This window comes from Lupinus angustifolius, chromosome LG05 (assembly GCF_001865875.1).
Source record: "Lupinus angustifolius cultivar Tanjil chromosome LG05, LupAngTanjil_v1.0, whole genome shotgun sequence".
NCBI lineage: Eukaryota > Viridiplantae > Streptophyta > Magnoliopsida > Fabales > Fabaceae > Lupinus > Lupinus angustifolius.
The window spans coordinates 11,518,515-11,519,389 of NC_032013.1; positions in this window are offsets into that span (position 1 = coordinate 11,518,515).

Genomic DNA, 875 nt, shown 5'->3' on the forward strand with positions numbered 1-875 from the left:
ACCAGTTTTCTTTGTGCATATTTCAGCTCAAGCATGAGTTGTCTCGCGGAGAAAACCCATTTTTCTGGACACTTCTCGTTGAAGCGAGAGCTATCTTGCTCAAGCGAGAACAACCTGAAACTTAGTTAAATTTCTTTTCTCAATGAAAAGTTTTCTCATTTATAACACATGTTTTTAAGCCTTGAATTTAACAATTATCTCATACATATAATTCTTAGAATAGTTATTCAAGCAATATTAAACATGAATAATCATGGTTTCTACATACATAAACATAACCTAACATAATTCGGCACAAGAAATATTGTTATACTTAATCCAAACAAAACAGACAATTGATTAAGTACAAGCTTTCTTAATACCAAAGACAACTCCAAACTTGTGAGGGAGATTGGAGGTCCTAAAGCATATTCCGACACCAATGTGTCACAATGTTTTCTCCCTCACCTGAGTATGTCCTGCAGATTGTTTCCTCGATTTCAGATGAGCTTAATTCGCTAGGTCTCTTCTGGAACTCTTCATCACGCCAAAATCAAAATAACGTTTATTAGGTCACTTTGATAATTATTATTCTTACGAAATAACATTTTATGCGAAAATAAAACTTCCGATCTAAAATGAATTTAATCGCTTTCACCCATTTGATTCAAGGTTAGGTATTTCTTGAATCATCATTTATTATTGAAAGTCTTACAACACAATGACACTTTCTAAAGTAAAGTTTTAACAAAACTTATAACGAAATTATGTCATAATCTGTGGATAAACACCAGGTTAGTTCCCTGGAAAGAGAGGTGGGTTGTAAAGACACACTTAAATATCAAGTCTTTCCTTAGACAGAACTTTTCTAGACATGTATTTCCACTTCCTTATAT